Source organism: Pan troglodytes, chromosome 8 (assembly GCF_028858775.2).
Source record: "Pan troglodytes isolate AG18354 chromosome 8, NHGRI_mPanTro3-v2.0_pri, whole genome shotgun sequence".
Lineage (NCBI taxonomy): Eukaryota > Metazoa > Chordata > Mammalia > Primates > Hominidae > Pan > Pan troglodytes.
This window is the reverse complement of record NC_072406.2, coordinates 41,787,619-41,807,566: the sequence shown is the minus strand read 5'-3', so window position 1 is coordinate 41,807,566 and position 19,948 is coordinate 41,787,619. Positions and strand designations below refer to the sequence as shown.

Here is a 19,948-nt window from a genome sequence, read left to right as displayed (position 1 = left end):
ACCCAATAAAGCCTGAATGCCAAGGTGAGGGACTTGGAAATCATCAGAAGAAAGGCCTCTGAGAGCCACTCCTGACTTTTAAAGAGAGTGACATTTAAGAGGTTTAAGTTGGCAGCCATATGCAAGATGTGTCAGAATGAGGTAAATAAGCAAACTGGGTGAGAAGCAAAAGGTTTATTGATAAGTATGTTGCCCAAGACTGAGTCAAAAGTCTTGCTAAAGTCAATCTAGATTAAATCTGCCCCTTGCCTTTAACCTAGCAGGCCAATCAAGGTCTCCAAGGAAGAGATGCAATTCCTCAGAGTAGGTCTTGGTTATGAAGCCAAGTGAGTTGTTATTCACAGTTTGTGTCTCTGAGATGGGCACACATGCGGATGTGCTGATTATTTCCCTCTTTCCATTGCCGGTCACTTCCTGGCCAAATTGTCTAAAAACAAAAGAATCACAGAGTCTTAGCACTGGACATAATCTCAGCAATCATGTGGTTCCTATCATGCACTGGTACATCATTTTGCACTGAGAGCCGATCATGTGACCGGAACTGTGCTGAAGGAGGGAAATGGAACACAGTAGTTTCACAGGAGGCAGAAGCACCTCATCACCAAGCACCCCAGCTTGTCCAACTCCTTCATTTTACAGATGGGCAAACTGAGAAACAGACACATCAAGTGACATATCCACATTCACATAGGTATTTGCGGATCCAGGTTAAATACGCAGACAGACCAGGCGCGGTGGCTCACGCCTATAAACCCAGCATTTGGAGAGGCCAAGGCAGGAGGGTCACTTGAGTACAGGAATTCAAGATCAGCCTGGGCAACACAGCAAGATCCCATCTCTACAAAAAGTAAAATACAATTAGCCAGTTGTGGTGGTACATGCCTATAGTCCCAGCTACTCAGGAGGCTGAGGAGGAAGGATTGCTTGAGCCCAGTAGTAGGCTACAGTGAGCTATGATCACACCACTGCACTCCAGCCTGAGCAATAAAACAACATCCTGACTCTTAAAGAAGAAAATACAGACAAATAGAAATATACACGAAGACTTTATATATATGTGATGTATGTGCAATATATACATATGTCTTTGTGGGTATGTATGTAAATATATATGTATATATATAAAAGCTCTGTGGTCATTATGACTATCAAAGAGTTAATAAGTGGACATCGTAATCTGGCACACACAATGCAGATAGCAAAGCTTCCCTTTGATTCAGTTACAGGAAACATATTAATGATCTTTATCACTGGACTCCCTCAGGAGAAGTAACCCGGGAGCAGAAAGGGATAACTTTTGAGAAGCACAATCATTTATTAACACGCCCGCCATCCCTTAAGTACCAGTAACTACAAAGCATTCCACTCTCAGAATATACTTTCCCATCTTGGGATGCTTTCACTTAAAACAGGCAAAAATTGGTTGCATTCTGCACCAAGGGGCAGCCCTGCTGAATTAGGTCCTGTGGTTTGTTTCCAAGGTATAGCCACCAAACCTCTCCATTCACAGGATTTTTGTGGATTTGGTTTTATCTCTGGACAAGGGACCAGGCTCTGACAAGCTGCAGAAATCACCCCTTTCTCACAGAATAATGAGAAGATTGGAAAAGCCATTTAGTAATAATTTGATCAGCCAATTTTCCTCACCAGTGGGCCTTAGCACAATTGCCTTAATTTCTCCCCTGGGTTGGAGGGGTGTGTGACTGATGGGGACTCCGGTGGTGTCTGCATGGCAGGACGCACACACACGCAGGGCTTGCAGCCGACAGAGCTGGAGCAGCGGCCCTGAAAGGCTTAGGGAAAATAGTTATGTTTCAGCTACAAACAAGGCCAAACCTGGAGGTGAAAAGACAATCAACAAAGCCACAATGTTGATACTCCTGAAATGGAAAGCAGCTGTCTCTGAGGGAAATGTTGGCTATTCCTCTGTAGCACAGAGGCTGTATGGCAGCCACCCACCCGCCTGATTTCTCAGCAGAGGATTAGTGTTCATGAGAGACAAGGAAACACGAGACAAACCGAGTGACAAACCAGGCAGAGTCTACCTGAGAGAAGAGCAAAGGGGAGGGAGAGTAAAAGGAAAAAGCACAAAGAAAGAAGAGTGAGTAATTCTGCAGGAGAAATACTCCCAAGTTAGCAGAATGAAACAACCACAGCGCACTACATGAAATAACAATCTGGAACTTGGTGATGGTGATCCCTCAAAAGATCTTGGAGGAATCGAATATGATTCCAGCCTTATTCTAAAGAAACTTGGTCAGTTAACAAAAAAAGAAAAAAAAAAAGTCTTTGGCAGAGTGAGGCCAATTGCAGGAGTATTCAACTGAAATGCATATGGTTTGGATGACTTTCAGCTAAAATGAAAATTTAGGATTTCAAGGTATACTTAAGAGGTTTGTTTTTTTAAAAAAACCCATCTCAAAAGATAGGTTAAAAGGAGAGGGGGTGAGAGGAAACCAATTGTACCAGTAGGGGTGCGGGTAAAGAAGAAAACAGGGAAGGAAGAACATGATGCAAAACTCAAGTGAGACCAGAACATTTTTACCGGGAAAGCCCTGGTTTTAGTTTTTAATCTATATTTTTTTTGAGACAGAGTCTCACTCTGTTGCCCAGGCTGGAGTGCAGTGGCGCGATCTCGGCTCACTGCAACCTCTGCCTCCAGAGTCCAAGAGAGTCTCGTGCCTCAGCTTCCCTAGTAGCTGGGATTACAGGTGCACACCACCATGCCCGGCTAATTTTTGTATTTTTAGTAGAGACAGGGTTTCACCAGGTTGGCCAGGCTTGTCTCGAACTCCTGACGTCAGGTGATCTGCCTGCCTTGGCCTCCCAAAGTGCTGGGATTACAGGCATGAGCCACCATACCCAGCCAGTTTCTAATATATAACAAATCTTTTTTTTTTTTTTTAAGAGACAGGATCTCTCTCTGTTGCCCAGGCTAGAGTGCAGTGGCGCAATCATGGCTCACTGCAGCCTCAACCACCTGGGCTCAAGCAATTCTCCCACTTCAACCTCCCAAGTAGCTGGGACTACAGATGCACACCACCACACCCGCTAATTTTTAAATGTTTTTGTAGAGATGGGGTCTCGCTATATTGCCCAGGCTGGGCTCAAGTGACCCTCCCACCTCCCTATGATTACAGGCATGAGCCACTGCACCTGGGCCAACAAATGTTTCTATATCGAAAGAGCTCTGAGTACGAAAAGTTTACAGAATCAAGAAGAGTTCAAGAGTTCTAGAAAGTAGTCTCCTGTGTGGAGCTAGTCTTAGAAAAGAGAGGCTAAATCCTGGATGCAGACACATGGGCAGCCCAAGCTCACTATAAGGCCATATGTTAACCTTCAGTCCCAGAGGCAAGCGGTGAGCCCACATGGGTGACGCCCTTGCAGAGCCAGGACACACTCCTGAATTAGATTTTTGCATACACTTACTTGATTGTTACCCATGATGTCCCAGGATGAGGGAGAACAAGAAGCATTTGTCCTTTTGTGACAGAGGGTCACAGAAACAAGGAGCCAGGGTGAGGAGGGAGTGGAGGAAAATTATATGTTTGAAGGAAGAAGATGGAGAGGCAGCAAGGATGAACATTAAAGGAGGAGGGGGGAGAGAATACAGATCTAGAATTTCTAAATTACCCTTGGCGCAAAGATCTGGTTTACCACTCAAACAGTATAATTATAAAGTTGGCGTAAAGGAGACCAGGGATCTAGTTACTAATTTCTTACTAGCAATAGCATCAAAACCTTCTCTGCTGGTAGCTGGTCTCTTGACAAAAACCGTGTGTCTTGTACATGATGTGACCTATAGGGAGAACTGGTTTTAATCAGGCTGATCTATAAAATGGTATGCGGTTGTGGTCTTGCTTCTCAGATGTCAATCCGAGCAGAGGAGAAAGTGAGGGTTGGAATTGTCAAAGTAACTAAGGTCAGGGCGGTGGGGGGAAACACTTTACATAAATGCTCCCTTGTCTTGTAGATGCAGTGTATAGGCTAAGTTTGTCAGAAAATTCAGTGGGAACCCTCTGGTGGATTTGAGAAAAATTACCAGAAACATTCCTGTTGTTCATGGTTTTTGGACCAGATTCTGCCCAGCCTCAAAAAGGAAATTCTGGCTTGGTTACAGCCTTAAATGGGTGCTCAAATCCCCTGAACATTTGCTGCAAAAGTACTTTCATTCTTACTCCATTTTGGTTAATAAGAACACCAGGCATCAAAGTCACATCCTGGCCTTATCCCTGTTTACCTTGGCAGTGATAGATATAGCCAGAGTTCCAAAGATTATTCATTTCTAAGGTACAAAATTCCCCTTTCCCCTCTGCCTTTTTTTTTTTTTTTCCAGAGACAGGGTCTCACTCTGTCCCCGAGGCTGGAGTGCAGTGGCTCAATCATAGCTCACTGCAGTCTCTAACTCTTGGGGGCAAGCGATCCTCTCACCTCAACCTCCTGAGTAGCTGGGACTACAGACATATCCCACCATGCCTGACTGATTTTTTTTTTTTTTTTTTTTTTTTGTAGTGATGAAGGTAACACTATACTGCTCAGGCAGGTCTTGAACTCCTGGCTTCAATTGATCCTCTGATCTCAGCCTCCAAAAGCGCTGGGATTACAGCTATAAGCCACGGCACCCAGCCCCATTTTTTTTTTTTTTTTTTACAAATTTTACAGAATTTTTACATGGCAGATTTTTTTTCTATCTAATTATTACTTTTGTTTCCTAGGGAAATGCTAAAGTGCAAATGTAGGGTTTTATTTATTTATTTATTTATTTTTATTTATTTTGAGACAAGGTCTCACTCTGTCACCCAGGCTGCAGTGCAGTGACACCATCACAGCTCACTGCAAACTTGATCTCCTGGACTCAAGCCATCCGCCCACGTCAGCCCCCCAAAGTGCTCAGATTATACGCATGAGTCACCACATCAGACCCTGCAAATGTAGATTTTTGAAAAAACAACTGCAACATTTTAGCCCTTTTTAAAATCAGGACCCCTAGGTCTTTCCCAATATAACTAACCAGCCAGTGATTCCTCACTCACCTACCTTTTTTTTTTTTTTTTTTTTTTTTTTTTTTTTTGATACGGAGTCGCACTCTGTCACCCAGGCTGGAGCGCAGTGGCGCGATCTTGGCTCGATGCAACCTCCGCCTCCCGGGTTCAAGCGATTCTTCTGCCTCAGCCTCCCGAGTAGCTCGGACTATAAGTACCCGTCACCACGCCCGGCTAATTTTTGTATGTTTAGTAGAAATGGGGTTTCGCCGTATTGGCCAGGCTGGTCTCGAACCCCTGACCTTGCTATCCACCCACCTCAGCCTCCCAAAGTGTTGGGATTACAGGCATGAGCCACCGCGCTCAGCCCACTCTCTTTTAAATGCAGATCTTCTGTGGGAGGATTAAGTCACTGAGCCCACAGGGAACTGTGCTGGGAGTGGAAGTGGAGGGTGTGGAAAGCCGGTGGAAAACAAATCTGTGGATAGCCTGTAGGGCAGATGCCTGAGGCTTGGGGAGACTGGGAAAGCAGGTCTCTAAAAGGAACTTCATCCTTTTTCTCCTAGGCCTCAGATGATGCTAGAGTCCTGCCAGAAATTGCAAATGATTCTGGCTCACTTTTGTATTAGCGTAGGTGCGTAGCCCAGAGTCTAGAAGAGCAACAACAACGACAATAAAATTCAGTCTGTCCTTGAGGCATTTTCATGAGATAATATTAAATATATAATTAAATACTACTCATTGTTTTTTCTCACAAATATATACCCACCACCTACCAGGAACTGTCCCAGAAATTGATGAGGAAAAAATGATTTTTACGCCATAACTAATCATACCGTAATATGCACTAGAATAAGCAAAGAACGTAAAATAGTATATCATGGGGACATTCGAATTTATAATCCTAGGAGTGACATGTAAGCTGGGCTTGAAAGAATAACCATAATTTTGCTGAACTAATAAGTAGGTTGTGGAAGAGAGTGCTAGCTGATTAGGAAAACCTCTGCTCTCCTAAGCACGCAGTTAAACGGTGTTTTCCATACGTTTTTTGCCGTTAAGTGTGGTCATGTGACTGAGTTCTAACCAATTAGAATGAGACGGCAAGGGATGTGTAGCTTTTTCAATCCTGGCCATAACATTCTTCTTCATGCGCTTCTCAATGTCCTTTCTCCTTTCATTAGGTAAAATGGAGATGATCCCCAGGGCCATCTTGGAAGCAGTTTTTGAAGTTGGTAGAGTCTCGGGCCCGCTTAACTGCTGAAAGAGTAGGAAGGGGTCCGTTTCATTAGCACGTTCAACCAAAAAGCGCTGTTAGGTGAGCAAAAACAAACCAGTTGTGTCTGAGCCAACACCCGTTTGTCTATGGGTTGTAGCAGTTGGTCCACCTAATCAAGGAAGTGCCGAGAGCACAGGACATGAAAAGACACAGCGCTAAGGTACATGGCACGTTCACAAAGGTACAGGTGAGGCAAGAAATGAGACGGGAAAGGTGGCCTAGGACCAGGTCGTGAATGACATGATAACTAAGTTTTGACTTGTTCTTGTAGGTCAGTGGTTCTCAACCAGTGGCAATTTTGCCTTCCAGGGAACATTTGTCAAAGTCTAGAGACATATTTGGTTGTCTTCACCAAGGGGAGGAGGGAGGGAAGTGCTACTGACATCCATGGGTTGAAGCCAAGGATGCTGCTAAACATCCTGTAATGCACAGGACGGCCTCCCCATCAAGGAATTACCTGGGCCAAATAGTAGTACTGAAATTGAGAAACCCTGCTGTAGGCAGTGAGACACTAGCAACGATTCTTCTTTTTTTTTTTTAAGCTGGAGTCAGGGTCTCGTGCCGTTGCCCAGGCTGGTCTTGAACTCCTGGGCTCAAGCAATCCTCCCGCCCTGGCCTCCCAAAGTACTGGAATTACAGATGTGAGCCATCGAGCCCAGCCACAGCAGTTCTTAAAAGGAAAATCACATAATCATATTTGTGTGTTAGATAATTATAACAACATAGAGGATTCATTGAAGAGAGAGAGGAGATGAGAAAAACAATTTCATCCTTTGTTTATCAAGGACCTATTATGTGTACTTGATCATGCATCAGGCACTACAGATTCAAAGATGAATAAGAGTCCAGCAAGGGAAATAATAAGTACCTTTATGGGACTTGGGGAGACTCAAACTCTGGCCTCGGGTCTTCATCCCCATGAACCTCTTAATTAAAACAAGAGAAGGGCCTGAACTAGAGCAGGGGTTGAGGACATGGAAAAGAGAACCTACTTGAGAAACATCTCAGAAATGAAATGAACCAGGCTGAGTTTTGGAGTGGATGTAGAAGTTGAAAGCAGTGAAAACCAAAACTGAGGTCTTTATCCTGGGCAACTACACAGATAGTGCTGCTAATAGAAAAATGCAGGAGAAGCAACGGACTTAGAGGACTGTCTTGCAAGGTTTTCTTTCTGAGAGAGTAAATATCAAATTCCTATAGGACAGGTACAAGCAACTCACATAAAAATTGCCAACAGCCAATAAACTGTTTGTTTGTTTGTTTGAGACAGAGTCTCACTCTGTTGCCCAGGCTGGAGTGCAGCAGCAAGATCATAACTCAGGGCAAACTTGACCTACCAGGCTCAAGTGATCTTCTGGCCTCAGCCTCCCAGGTAGGTAGGACTACAGGTGCATGCCACTACGCCAAACTAATTTTTTAAATATTTTGCAGGCCGGGCATGATGGCTCACATCTGTAATCCCAGCACTCTGGGAGGCTGAAGTGAGCAGATCACCTGAGGTCAGGAGTTCGAGACCAGCCTGGCCAACATGGTGAAACCCTGTCTCTACTAAAAATACAAAAATTAACCGGGCATGGTGGTGGGCACCTGTAATCCATCTACTTGGGAGGCCGAGGCAGGAGAATTGCTTCAACCCGGGAGGTGAAGGTTGCAGTGAGCCAAGATCGTGCCATTGCACTCCAGCCTGGGTGACAGAGCAAGACTCTGTTTCAAAAATAAATGAATATATATATTGAATATATATATACATATTTTTTTTGTAGAGATGGGGTCTCAGCTTGTTGTACAGGCTGGTCTTGAACTCCTGGTCTCAAGCAGTCCTCCTGCCTTGGCCTCCCAAAGCGCTGGGATTGCAGGTGCGAGCCATTGCACCTGACCCCAATAAACATTTTAAGAATGTTTGGTGCAAGCCAGGGGTGAGTTGCGCCAGAGGTCTCATATCCAGAGGTCTGAGAACCAGGAGAGTCAATGTTGTCACCCTCAATTTGAAGCAGAAGGCCTGAGAATGAGAGGAGAATGGGGCTCAGAGGGCACTGGAGCAAGTCTGGAGTCTGAAGGCCAGAAAATCTAGAGTTCTGATGTCTGAAGATGGGGGAAAAAGATGATGTTCCAGCTGCAGAAGAGAGAGCAAATTTGCCCTTCCTCGGCCTTTTTGTTGTATCAGGGCCCTAAAGTGGTTGGATGATGGCCATCTACACTGGTGAAGGCAAATCTTCCTCACTCAGTCTCCTGATTCAAATGCTAATCTCTTCCCGAAACACCCTGCGGACACACCCAGAAATAATCTTTTACCAGCTGTCTGGGTATCCTTTAACCCAGTTAAGTTGACCCATAAAACTAACAATCACATTGGCATTTTAAATACATATAAAATCATTTACATTAAAATAGTAATACATATATTTGTAATCGATATAAAACATATATATGTATTTAGATATGTATGCTCTGTAATTCAGCAATTTCACTTCTAGGAATAAATTCTACAGAAATAACCAAATGAATATATTAAAAAGTGCTCTACACTTTTAATGGAGTGTTGTTTATATTTCACTGGAAACAAATGTCCATAAATTGGGGATCGGTTAAATAAATTATAGTACTTTTTGAACTAGATGGAATACTGTACAGCCTCTGAAAATAACGTACTCATTGAATGCAAAGATATTCACAGCATTAATAATAACAAATTAACATTAATTAAAGTGACCAAAAGCAGGCTATTAAGCAACCCATATGGTAGAATCACATCAATATAAAACTGTATACATCTAATAAGAATAGAAATTTTTAAATTGGTAAAAAACAAAAGGCAATCATGGTTGCCTCTGGGCGATAGGTTTGTATGTGATTTTCACTTCTTGGTGAACCCGCTAAAGATTCAGTTTTTTTGTTTGTTTTGTTTTTCAGGTTTCCTGCACCACAAGGTTCCTTTCACTTAAAAAAAAATTTTTTTATATTACACCATCTTTATTTGTACCTTCAGTAAGAACAGTTTCAGCATCAACTAATGAACAGTAGCCAAACCAGAGAGCAGTCAAAAGTGTTTTAAAGGGAGCAGCATCAGCTGATGTTCTGCCAAGTCTCTGGGTGTCCAGGACCATGGTCCCCCGGCACTTCCAGGCCCCTGTGGGCTGCAGGTGGATCCCCAGGAGCCAAAGGGCCTCTCAGGAAAGGGTGGAACTTGGCCTCGCAGTCAGCTGGCTTCTGCCTATTATGGTCATCTTCTTTCCAGAGGTCTTGCTATCTCAGTGGACATGGCGGTCATCCAGCCGTCCTGGGCTGTTTTCTCATAGAAGAGGATCTCCCTCTGAAAACTGTGTCATCCTTCAATTCCTGGGCCAAGTCTGGGGACACATCTTTTCTTAAAGCCTGCTGATATGACGAGCAGTTCCCATTTTCCTGCACTTTACGAAGTCTCTGAGGTGCAAGCAGTAGACATCCTTCTCCATGGACTCCCCCTGAGGCTGCTTCATGTGTTTTCAGGGCAGTTCAGGCAGATCGGAAACCACTGGCTGCAGCTTCGGGATGTCCCTCTCCAGCTGTGCCCTTGAACCCTGCAGAGAGACCTGCTCGCTGAGCAGACCTTGGACTTGTGCTGTGAGTTCTGTACTCCTTTGGGTTTCTTCTCACAATCGTATGTCTGCTTTACCAGTCTTTCCCTCGGGACATTCGAAGGAAGCACCTAAATTACCATTGTCATCCATGCTTTCAGAGGGACTTGCGGCCACGATGCTGGGGGACCACCCTGTTCTGCTTCCCTGTTCCCCTCCACTGCCAAGTCCTCATTTTCCATGTCGTCTTTCCTGGTGCAGATGAAGGGTGCTCAGCAGAGCGTGAGCCACCAGGGAAGCCACTCGCCTACTCCAGTTCGAATATTGGGGACTTGAGGCCTTCTTGTCTTTTTTGTGTGTGTGTGGCGTCTGATTTACAACTTCTTGGTCGGGCAGCTCTGCGGGTTGCTGATGGTCCATGCTGTCATTCACATCGTCCGTGGTGTGCACTGGAAGATCTCCATGCTGTGAAGCGTGTAGGATGTGCTTCACATCAGTCACTTGGGGAAGTTCAGGAGGCTGCTTTTTCATGCTTTTTTCAGAAGCTCACCTAGGTTAGGTCCTGATCGAAAAACCTGCTCATTTCCATTAGAACCTTCAAGCAGAGTGTTTGGAGCAATCAAGGACTGGCCCCAGCATGGATAATAGGTAGCTACCACAGGTGTCGGCTGCTGGCTGCATCTTGGCGCAGGCCTTTCTGTGGGCCTCACCTTAGACTGAAGCCCTTTGGGCCAGCCCTTCCCTCCTTCTCACTGCGTGTCGTCTCCTGACCAGAGAGGCCATCACAGCGGTGCACGCCCAGCTCACCCAGAGTATCCCTAGGGTCGCTGGCACTGGTCCCAGGATTCTGTACATCACTAATTACTGCTGCCCACAGGTGGGCCAGCAGCAGTTGAGGAGGCATTTCGTGGTGAGCAGCAGGTCCTTCGTGGCTCTTGAGGGCTCCACAGCTCTTCCTCTTTTCTCTACTGGTATGTGGGCCACAACTGACCACTCAGAACCCTGCAGAGTGTTCCACCTCTAACACAAACAAGGGCTCGCCAACCAGGGTAAACCATCCATTAAGCTGGGGGAGGAAAGGCACCGCAAATTCTAGAAAACTGTGTCCCTGATTTTGCTGTGCAAATAGAAAGTGACATTACTTAACACAGTGCCTTGGAAGAGGGGAAAGAGTTCACGGCAATCCCCAGCTCAGGCCACTCCAGGTCCCACCTGGCCTTACAGCATAGCTAGAGGGTCAAAGCCAGTCAAAGCCCCGTGTCCACGCCTGATCCTCTCAGGGCAGCGTGATGGCCCGTCCCTGGTGGGGCTCATTACCCTGATTTCAAGTTTCCTTCTGCTACAGGGAAGCCTGGTCCCGCCTACAAAGAGACTGTCTACCTTGCTAGATTGAACTATAGGACTATGTTTTCTTCATCTCTGTAACCCCAGCAGCTCTCCAGAGACCCTTATACACTAGGGGCATGGTCATTGCTTGTCTTGTTTTCTTGTTGACTCTAGACTGACTGAAGGCACGTCGCTTTCCCCTCTAGATCTCCATATTCAGATCTGTGAATGACAGTAAGTGGGTGAAGGCCCCTCTAGCTTTAAAACCCCTCCAATACAGAGAGAACACTGAAACCGCAAGCAGAAGCTGAGTGTGGTGAGTGGAGCATTTTCCCTGGCATGATGGAGGGGACCTATGGATCTGGCTATGAGGGTGGCATCTGGCCACTTGAATGGCTCTGCAGAGCTGGACCCTAGTTTTCAAATCAGACTCAAGAATGATTTTAGTGTGGGTGGTTTTGTGGGGCATATATTGTTTGAGACTTTGTTATTGACACAACAGCTTCTGGAAGTCTTTTTGACAGAGAGTATGCGCAGGTGCGGCCTCCATCTGCTCGGCAGCCACTGTCTGGTGACGGTGAGCGCTGAGAGCTGGATGGTCCTGTTAGAAAGGCAGCATGCCAGCCTCCGGTGATGAGCAGAGTGACCCGACCTTGTCTCTCCTTCCCCGTGGAGCACTGCAGGCTCTTCCCCAGACCTGCTTCTAGGCTTCCCTTCACCCGCTCCCACCAGGCAGCTGAGGCCACTCTAGGATTCCATTTTTAGTTGTACTTTTTTTTAATTGATCATTTTGTGAGCATTTTTCTCTCTAATGCAACAGAACTAGCACAAGTCCTTAAAAATGTAGGATCTCTCAGCTCCCACAAAAACACAGATGATGGCCTATGTAATTCTCTACATATTTAAATTGTTAGCTCTAAAAATAGATTCAGAGAAAGGGTGGACACATGTTCCCATTTTCTCATAACAGTCCTGGGTTGTGCCTGTTATCCTGGCATAGTTATTAATCCTGTCCCCTTTCACTCTCAGACTCTCCTGGTTTGGAGGATAATTTCATTCTATTCAAAGAGGAAATCTACAAAAAGGTGTCATCATCTAACCTGTACTCATATAAACATTTTCCAGTCTCACGGTTCTGTGTACCTCTCCAAACCCCTCAATCTTCTAATCATTTTGTGTATTATTTATAGGAAAAGAGCACCAGCTAAAATATCTTGCCCTTGGATTTCTTCAGCCAGCTGCTGAAGTAATTTGTCTTAGTCTTTACTGAAGACTGAATTGTATCATTAAGACTTTCTTCTAAGTCCTGTTATTTTGACTTTTTGACTCACTCTGTGCCCTCTGATACATAAAGTAGCAATAATTTGTACAATGAACCATTGTATTTGTTCACAAGAAATTCTTCCTGTTCCTCACATTTCTATTCATTTTCCTGAAGGTATGTATTTGAAAACTTGAAAAATTGCCTGGCCCGGTTATAGTTTAATGGGAGCATTTAAACATACTTTTCCTACAAAGCTTATCAGTTAGTTACTTAACCTTTATGAATAGGTTAAATATTTTCCACAGTATTTATATAAATATGATACTTGGTTTCAAGTTAAATCTAATAAAAAGGAAGTTATTCTTGACTTAAATTACTCCCATTTCTTTTCATTTGTTTTTATCTTCCTCTTTTTTATGACCACTTGACTAAGAAAGAAATTCACAAGGCAGATGTGGAAATGTCGCTTTATAAATACAAGATTCAGCCAGTACATTGTTGTTGTCCCTGTTTTAAGAAAAGAAAAGGTAACTATTCCTCCTGGATATATGCTTTGGCCATGAAAGTGAGGTCTAAAATCAAGTCAAAGGGCTGTGTCGAGTTTAGAAAAGAAAAGAAAAAAAGCCCTGGAAATGAAACGATCTCGGTGCTGAATTCAGAGTGATGGTGCAGAGGCTTGTGTGATGCACAGAAAGCATCCCAGTGTTCTTCAATCTCAACAAAACGCTCCTTGTTCCCGCATCTCCCAGAGGCTCCAAGCACACATAGGCTCCTCACTCTCTGCCAATGGGGAAACACTCTGCTAAGTGCTTTATTCATTCCCAGATGCTCTATTTATTCATTTTTCAACAAAAAGTGGCACATTGAATATGTATTCCTGGAAATCACCTGAAATCTATTCATTAGGCTTTTAGCTAATCTGTCATGCACTTCCACATCCCAGGAGCCAACCCCAATAAACCCAAGTCTCCCATCAGTTCCACAATCCAATGCCTTAGGATACAGCAGCCAGACCAGAAAAAGACCTTTAAGCCAAGTCTGCTTGGTTTTAAGAAATCAGCTAGCCCTACACATCACCTTTGACTCTCAGTAAAACAGTCCCCTGTCTATGACACCACCCAAATTACTGCCCTAGTCTAGGGCCTTACGCTTCTGCTTTCTATTTTGCTGAATTCAGAACGGAAGATTTAACCAGCATGAGGCTGATATAATCTTGTGATCTGGGACAGCCCCTGAAAGTAGGCAGGTGTTTGGGCAAAGCTTCAGTACCAAGGAGTTACTAGTTGACAGCCTGAAGCTGAATCATCTCACGACACCCTTGAGACAGTGTGACATTCAGAGTAAAGACCACAGTAAAGACCACAACAGCTCAAGTGCCACATTGCACCCAGCACATTCTATTTTTAAAAGAAAGAGCCAAATTACCATTCTACCCATCAATCCCATTACTAGGTATATAGCCAAAAGAAAATAAATGGTTCTGCCAAAAAGCCACCTGTGCTTGCATGTGTATTGCAGCACTATTCATAATAGCAAAGACATAGAATCAACCCAGTGCTTGTCAATGGTAGACTGGATAAAGAAAATGTGGTACATATACACCGTGGTATACTACAAAGCCATAAAAGGAAATGAAATCTTGTCCTTTGCAGCAACATGGATGCAGCTAGAGGCCATTATTATTATTATTATTGAGACAGGGTCTCACTTTGTCACCCAGGCTGGAGTGCAGTGGCACAGTGTCAGCTCACTGCAGCCTCAACCTCCTGGGTTCAAGCGATCCTCCCACCTCAGCCCCCCAAGTAGCTGGGACTACAGGCACACACCACCATGCCCGGCAAATTTTTTGTATTTTTTTGTAGAGGATTTCCCCATGTTACCAACACTGGTCTCAAACTCCTGAGCTCAAGCAATCTGCCTGCCTTAGCCTCCCAACGTGCTGGGATTACAGGCGTGAGCCACCACGACCGGAGGCCATTATCTTAAGCAAACTAATGCAGGAAAAGGAAACCAAATAACACATGTTCTTACTTATAAGTGGGACCTGAACACTGGGTACACATGGACAGAAGGATGGGAACAACAGACCCTGAGGACTCCTACAGGAGGAGGAAGAACGGGAGGCAAAGTGAACTACTGGGCATTGTGCTCAGTACCTGAGTGATGGAATCAATTGTACGCCAAACCTCAGCATCATGCAGTCTACCCAGGTAATAAGCCTGTACATGTGCCCCTGAACCTAAAACAAAAGTGGAAATTATTAAAAACAAAGTATTTGTTTATATATCAAAATTCAAATAAATTTTTTAAAAAATAAAAGAACTTACATAGAGCTCAACAAATGGAGAAAGAAACTCCCCAGGAAACACGTCTAAAAGTGTCCAAAACCAGAACTGCAAACACAGACTATTATTATCCTTGTTTTCATTTTTAAAAGTTCTAGTTAGGAAAGATGATGGTTCTAGTGTTTCAATGTACTAATAAAATCAGAAATGCCACTGAATACGGTCAATAAAAGATGTGACATCTCAAGGAGAACAGGTCATCTGAAGTCTGGAACATCCACAGGCACAAAGGCGTGTTCAGAAATAAAGTTTGGAGACAAACGAATTATCCAAGGAACGAAAAGAAGAGGGATAATCTAGACTTCATTTTATTAATGCCTTCAGGTAAAAAGCATGCCATTAGGAGTCAGGGATGTAGGTTTCAAGTCTTGCTCTGGAAGTCATTCAATGTATGACTTTGAACAAGTAATTCAAGCCCCCTGTGTTTATTTTTATTTCCACATCTATGAAATGAAATTTAGATTTGATCATCTCTAAAATCCCCGTTCTGCTCAAAATTTATATTGTCCTGAGAAACACTGGATTTTAAGTATAAATCTCAGGAAAGTCCCTGTAGCATTTCAAAGACCTGTGAAGCTACAACGCTCAAGGAAACCTTTGTCCTGGTCTTCTGACCTGATCTCCCAGAGCTGTGTCTTACACTCCCTGTTCCAGGAGTTGGCAGTGGCAGAGTGGGCAAAAGCTGGTGTCTCCAACATGATGGGTAAATGTCCGATGGAGAAAGCAGGGAATCCATAGATAAACACGGGAGGAAATGGCTTGAGAGTCTAATCAGGCTTACAGGTATGAGCACTGCACCTGGCTTTCTTCTAATTTTGAAAGAAATTAAAACATTATTGCAGATCCCTAAAAACCACTGGGGCCTTGGGCACTGTGCCTCCTAAAGGAGATGCGGGCTGGGGGCTCTGACTTCTGGTTGTGCAAAGGCTCCATTTGGTGGTTGGTGGGAGGGGAGGGGATGTTGTCTCCTATACATTAAGGAAAGCCTAATCCCAGCAACAGTGAAACTCCTCATCTATACTTTTAGGGAGCACTGAGGGGTTAGACCATAAAACAACACAAACCCAAGTATTGTAACTCATATTCGCATGCTTCAACACATCCTTTGGTGATGTCTAGATAAAATGTACCTGTATGTACGATTACTCCAGTTAGTGACACACGAGCTGATAGGCACAGTCGAAGCCCGGTGATATCATCCAGTCCTGGGTAAGTTCATTAAAGTCTCTGTCTGTTTCCTCATTTGTAAAATGAGATGATGAACATCTGTAATCCAGAGGGCTCTTATGAGGACTAAATGGAGTAACATAAATAAAGAACTTAGCCCCATAGCTGGGATATGGTAAACACCGGGTGAACAAACATTAGCTAAAAATTGTTCAGACCGCCATCATCACTATCATCGCTGCTACCCATGAAGACAACAGAGCAAAATGGTCTAATTTAGAACCAACGTGGATAATCCAAGAGGTCTCTTGCCACATTCACATCATCTCAGATGAAGAGTTCAAGATCCAACTATAATTATCTGACTCTTATGTTTGGATAGATTCATAAGACAATAGGCTGATGATACAAAGAATAACACAGTGTATGCAAACAATAAAGAACGTAAAGAAAAACCCAGGCAACAGAGCTACTCTCTAAAGCAGCTATGGGAAAAACAGAAAGTATTCTCTGTGGAAAACACTGCTGAGTATTATTCAAATGGGGGTGATCACGCCCTCAAAACAGAGTTGTCTAAACAAGAACTAGACACAATATCATGTGGGACCTTCACCTCTGCCAAGCACAGCTGAAGATAAACCACTTATATCCCCAAAACTCAGCAACAAATTTTGATGAAGCAAAATAGCAAAAGAGGAAAGTAGAAAACTGAGTTTGCCGTCATGTATTTGGAGCATTTGAATGCATGCATGTTTATTAGACTGAGAAACGCACTATGAAGGAAGTAATTCAAGAAATTGCAATTAAGTATTTGAGAAGGAAACCAAAGTTAAGAGGGCATGAATTCTACCATGGGAACTGCAGGAAAAACAAACAAACAAAAAAAGGTATTCATGTCCTGGTGGGGAAAAGATAACCCCCGAGGAGATGAAAGAGACTCTTACAGAGAAACGAGACTCACAGATAAGGCAAGGGAGATGGGCCCACGGAGCCAGGTCAGTAAATAGCGTAAGAAATCTAAGTGACAAGAAACATTCAAAGGGATGTACACACATCGCTGGGAGGCAGCCCTTTTCCCACAAGAAGGGAAGATGTAATCAGCATGGGCTAAGGATAAGAAATGACTTCACCCCTACCCAGAATCACTTTTGCTCTGCCTGCCTTTTACACCTGAAAAAGGAGACTGTTCTTGGTGGCGAACAAAAGAAATGGGGTGGAAAGTATAACAGTTTTCACTCTGGGCAATTAAAATAAAGTTAGCTGGGGCTAAGACCTGGGGCTGGCAGATGCAGTCAAATGCTCTGTGCAGATGCTTATTTGAGAGAGAAAATGAGACTGTTTGACCCCAAAGATGGGAGAGTCAGCGTATCTTGGCATGCAGACTGAGAAGGAGGCAGGACGCCAGGTCTTACCCGGGGGGCTGGCTGCAGAGAAGCTGGGCAGAGTGGGCCCATGGGAAAGGGGAGTCCTGCTTCAAGATCTTGGGGGGCTCAATGGGGTAGAGCCATGCCTGGAAAGAGGGGGCCTCAGCTAATGGTGCCTTTCCACCACTTGTCAGCCCCACCCCAAATGGACAAGAAGAATGTCCCATGGGATTGGGGGGAAGGAGGAGGAGAGAGAGGTAACACCATTATATGTGCAAAGGCGTTCTCATTCTTTGCTGCAACCTCCCTTCAACCCAGCTATCAAGAAGTTAGGCCACAGCCACTACCACCTGGTCCTGGTCCTCATTATTTTTCCCTGGACCGTTGCAATAACTTCCTTAGAGGTCTTCTTGTACATATGCCTAGCCCCTCGACTCATCCTACACCCCCAGTCTCTCTGCTGCACAGCTGCCACCAGAATGATCTTTCCAAAGCCCAAATCTAATCACGTCTATTTCCCTCTTAAAAATCTCCAGTGGTTTCCCATCACCTGTGGCTGTCAGCAAACTATGACCTATGGGCCAAATCTGGCTGTGAACTAAGAATGGTTTTTACATGTATAAAGGGTTATAAAAAATTAAATTTAATTACAAAAAATTAGCCAGGCATGGTGGCGGGCGCCTGTAGTCCCAGCTACTCGGGAGGCTGAGGCAGGAGAATGGCGTGAACCCGGGAGGCGGAGCTTGCAGTGAGCCGAGATGGTGCCACTGCACTCCAGCCTGGGCGACAGAGCGAGACTCCGTCTCAAAAAAAAAAATTTAATTTAATTTAAAAAGAAATATGTGACCAGGCACAGTGACTCACAACTATCATCTCAGCAGTTTGGGAGGCTGAAGCAGGAGGATCACTTGAGACCAGGAGTTCAAGGCCAGCCTGGGCAACATAGCAAGACCTCATCTCTATAAAAGAATAAATAAAATTAGCCTGGCAAGGGGGTATGGACCTGTGGTCCCAGCTATTTGGGAGGCTGAGGCAGGAGGATCACTAGAGCCCAGGAGTTCAAGGCTGCAGTGAGCTGTGATCCCACTACTGCACTCCAGCCTGGGCCACAGAAGAGACCCTGTCTCTAAATAAATAAGTAAATAACTGTATGTGACAGAGAAGTAGGTCACCTGCAAAGCTTAAAATGTTTACTATTTGGCCCTCTTTAGAAAGTTTGTCACCCCTATGATTTGGGTAGGGAACAAAAACAAAATCTAAATATAAGAAGATATATGAGACCTTTTGTGATCTGAACCGCCTGCCTCTCAGCTTCCTGTCCTCATCCTTCCTGCTGGAGCTTTACCCTCCACAGCTATGGAACCATACATGACTCCCAAAATATGCCAGGCATTCTCATTTCTCCTGCTGTCCTCTTCCTTTATCCTGGAATGCCAGGCTCCTCACAAACGTGAACTCTTTAGTCAAGCTTCAGCTCACAGACTGCATACTGCGTGAGTCTTGTCATTTATTTACTTAAGAGTCTGGCCTCTCGAGCCAGGACACTGCATCCACCCGTCTCAATGGCAAGTGTCACTTGGTCTGCAAATGCCAGCTCAACTGGAAACTTCCTAGGAGCAGGCTGCAGCATCTTATCCTCCCTGTAGCCCAGCATGTGGCCTGAAACATTGTCAACGTGCAACAATAAATAAAGCAATCATTACCAAATTACAAAGAAATAATTATTTAATAATAAGTAAACATATATTGCATTTGTTGCCAAAGGTGACTTCTGTATTAATCATCTGTATCAGTCTCTAAGTCTCTGTATCATCTGTGCATCTGTAACAATCATCCATATCAATCTGTAACAATCATCTATATCAATCTCTTTAGGTCTCAGTTTGCTCATCTTTAGGACAAATTTTAACCCAGTGATTTTTAAGCCCTGAAGGTATATTATTCTATGAGAGGCAGAGTTTAAGATGGAATGCTAGCAGAAAATTTCTTGCCTATATCTCCTCAAAGAATTTCAAGAAGCAGTACTGTCTCAGAGCTCAGGAGATAGTTGTCTTTGATTTCCAGTGAGTCTTTGCCAAGAGCTTTTTTTGAGAGCCTAAGCTAGGGAGCAGGGATAAGTTAGCAGAATCTCCTACAGAGGCCTGGCTGTGAAGGGCAAGCCAATGTTCAACTGGCCTGGTGCTGAAAAGCTAATCTGGGGATGAGCATTAAACCTGGTTTCTCTCCTGTCATTTGCATTCTCTCTTTTTCACACCATAGGCAAGAGTCTGCCAATGAAAACTCTTGTGAAGGTTTGGTAAGAAGGAAGCTGGTAGCATGGCTTAGCTTTTTTTATGGTAGATATTTATTCTATTTTAAAAGGAAAAAGGCCAGGAGCGGCAGGTCACACCTGTAAACCGAGTGCTCTGGAAAGCTGAGAAGGGAGGATGGCTTGAGGCTAGGAGTTTGAGACCAGCTGGAACAACATAGCAAGACCCTGTTTCCAGGAAAAAAAAAATTAAAAAATGTGCCAGGTGTGGTGGAATGCACCTGTAGTCCCAGCTACTCAGGAGGCTGAGGCAGAAGGATCACTTGAGCCCGGAAGTTGGAAGCTGCAATGAGCTATGATCATGCCACTGCATTCCAGCCTGTGTGACAGAACCAGACCCTGTCTCAAAAACGTAAAAAATA

At 44.3% G+C, this 19,948-nt stretch overlaps 3 long non-coding RNA genes across 4 annotated transcripts in view; 1 reads left to right on the top strand and 2 right to left on the bottom strand.

Moving 5' to 3' along the window:
• LOC134807146 (uncharacterized) overlaps nt 1-19,948 on the bottom strand; it is a 63,990-nt gene that overhangs the window by 5,937 nt on the left and 38,105 nt on the right. The gene's annotated exons all lie outside the window — the stretch shown is intronic.
• LOC134807147 (uncharacterized) lies at nt 160-6,007 on the bottom strand. Its single transcript, XR_010146839.1, has 3 exons — nt 5,759-6,007; nt 5,038-5,632; nt 160-427 (listed from the first exon to the last, which is right to left on the bottom strand). It is a non-coding gene; the product is annotated as an uncharacterized LOC134807147 (long non-coding RNA).
• Nucleotides 6,068-12,775, top strand: LOC107976951 (uncharacterized). 2 transcript variants are annotated; one of them, XR_008537750.2, is made up of 2 exons: nt 6,068-6,297; nt 9,169-12,775. It is a non-coding gene; the product is annotated as an uncharacterized LOC107976951 (long non-coding RNA). The 2 variants fall into 2 exon arrangements; XR_001721293.4 differs by having other exon boundaries at nt 6,120-6,418.